Raw genomic sequence first — 2,500 nt, forward strand, 5'->3', positions numbered from 1 at the left:
TGAATTTTCTTAACGCCGTCAATGCCGGCTGCAGTGTCCTTCTTAATTCTTTTGAATTTTTCGATAAGTTCACCCACAGTGACGGGCGACCATACCTCCTCCATTGCTACACTAATATTTATTTTCTTTTTGCTTATAATTCTTGCTTGGGACCTTGCATTGCCCCATAGCTCCCTGTACAGCGGACTGACCTGGTCTTTACAGGGAGGCTCCACTGTCTCTTTGTCATTGATTGACTTACCAGCTATTGCTAGGTCCAGGAGTCTTTTGGGGCATTTCTTGTAAAGTTCCTGATACCTAGCATACACAAACCTTTTAAACCTTGTCCCAGATTTTTCTTTCCTTGCGTTCTGCCCCCTTCCGCGTCTTTGCCTCACTTCCAGACGCCTGGGACCTTCTCCGTCATTCTCTGTGAGCATTTCGCCGAACTTTTGCACTAGCGTGCTCACTTCCTCCTCACTCAAATTGTCACGACTGGCTGCTTCCACTATTTCTCTTTCAACGTTCTTAAACTTGCATTCATCATCTAAGCAGCCAGTTCTTATTGCCTCCCGAATTCTCTCTTTCCATCTGACTCTTTCTTGTATTATCAGGAGGTCTTCCTCGTCTTCGACGGCCGATTCGTAATCGGAACTTTCCCCGCCTTCCGACGAGGCTTCGATATCGGCCGCCACCTCCTCCCTTAGGACGGGCAGGAGCCTCCTTTTATCGCTTATCTGTTTCAATGTTTTGCCAGGCAGAAAACGCTTAATAGCCACGTTGGGCTGCCTTAAGTTCTTATATTGCTCGTTAAGCGTTATTAGGAGCTCCACCTCCTCCTCAGACCAGACCGAGGCTCTATTGACTGGTCTATTTCTGCCTTGGCTGCCGGCCGAGGTTCTTTTTTGGTTCCTCACTATTGGATGTTTCGACCGCTCATGCGTCGAGAGGCCAGCTTTTGTCTTAAATGTTCTTCCACAGGAGTCACATTTCACCCCCGGGCTGCTCGGATGGTCGGAGCTGCCTTTGCATTTAGGTAGATGACATCTGCAGCCGTGGAGTTTCAAAAACTCCTTCCGGCATGCAGCGCACCTCCATATTATCTCTGCCCGGGGATGTTGCTCTTCAACATGGTCCTTGAATTTGGACTCCTGCAGGAATCCTCTATTTATCCCTTTGGCTTCGCATAGGGAACATTTAATCTGCCCGCCCAAAGGGAGGTCCACACGTTGTCCAGACTCGTTATCCGTGGACCTGCCAGGTTCGTCATAAGTGGCCCTACTATCCACAGCGGACATGTCCGCCGCAGAGACCCCAGGGCCAGGAGTCTCTACGTCCGAGGCTTCGTCTCTACCGTCTGCCATTTCTGCAACAAATGATAGATCTGTTCGTCAAATCCTTCCATAAACCAGTACCTTGGCCTACTACAAGCTAGGTCGTCATCAGTGCAACTACCTTGAAGAGTGGTTACTCCGCAGCCGGCTGACTCGTCTTTTGCTCCTAATTTTCTGACGCTTGGACTCGCATGGCGAGATGTTGGTGCCAGTGGTGCTTAAGTGAGACCCCGAGCTGCCAGGTGGTCGGGCGAGGGATCGCCAAAAATAAGCTGTGGGGCTGGGCCCCTAGTTATCCCCTGGGGTCATAAAAAAAAGCCGCTGACACTCAGGTATTTGCCTAAGTGCCAGCGGCGTATTGCTTTGCCCCGAGTCATAAAAAAAGCCGCCGACACTCGGTAAACCGAGTGCCTAGCGGCTTTTCGATAGAGAATTCTCGGGATCTCACTTACCTTACACAAGAAGTCCAAGCGTCAGCAGCCAGCCGTTTAATACGGCAGATGTCCAGGAAGGGCACTGCGTACCCTATAAAATAAATTAAGAGAGTCATAGTTACTCCCGCCGTTTACCCGCGCTTTTTTGAATTTCTTCACGTTGACATTCAGAGCACTGGGCAGAAATCACATTGCGTCAACACCCTTGGGGGCCATCGCAATGCTTTGTTTTAATTAGACAGTCGGATTCCCCTAGTCCGTGCCAGTTCTGAGCTGAGCGTTGAATGGCGGCCGAAGAGGACGACAGCTACGGCGAACCGCCGCTGAAGCCTCGCAGCAAAGAAGATCCGTGGGAGGCCAAGGCACGGGACCGAGCTCGGATTCCGGGTTACGCATGCACGAGGCAGCGGCCCGTTCAGCTCGCCCAGGCCCGGCACGTCAGCCAAACCCACTTCCCGACCAAGCCCGACACGCCCCGCTCCTCAGAGCCAATCCTTATTCCGAAGTTACGGATCCAATTTGCCGACTTCCCTTACCTACATTAATCTATCGACTAGAGGCTCTTCACCTTGGAGACCTGCTGCGGATATGGGTACGAACCGGCGCGACACCTCCACGTGGCCCTCTCCTGGATTTTCAAGGTCCGAGGGGAAGATGCGGACACCGCCGCAACTGCGGTGCTCTTCGCGTTCCAAACCCTATCTCCCTGCTAGAGGTTTCCAGGGAACTCGAACGCTTATACAGAAAAGAAAA

General features: G+C 51.6%; 1 pseudogene; it reads right to left on the reverse strand.

Annotated features, from left to right (window-relative positions):
* LOC143432317 (large subunit ribosomal RNA) overlaps positions 1–2,500 on the reverse strand; it is an 8,569-nt pseudogene that overhangs the window by 3,934 nt on the left and 2,135 nt on the right.

The sequence above is a fragment of the Xylocopa sonorina genome, unplaced genomic scaffold (genome assembly GCF_050948175.1).
Source record: "Xylocopa sonorina isolate GNS202 unplaced genomic scaffold, iyXylSono1_principal scaffold0079, whole genome shotgun sequence".
Taxonomy (NCBI): domain Eukaryota; kingdom Metazoa; phylum Arthropoda; class Insecta; order Hymenoptera; family Apidae; genus Xylocopa; species Xylocopa sonorina.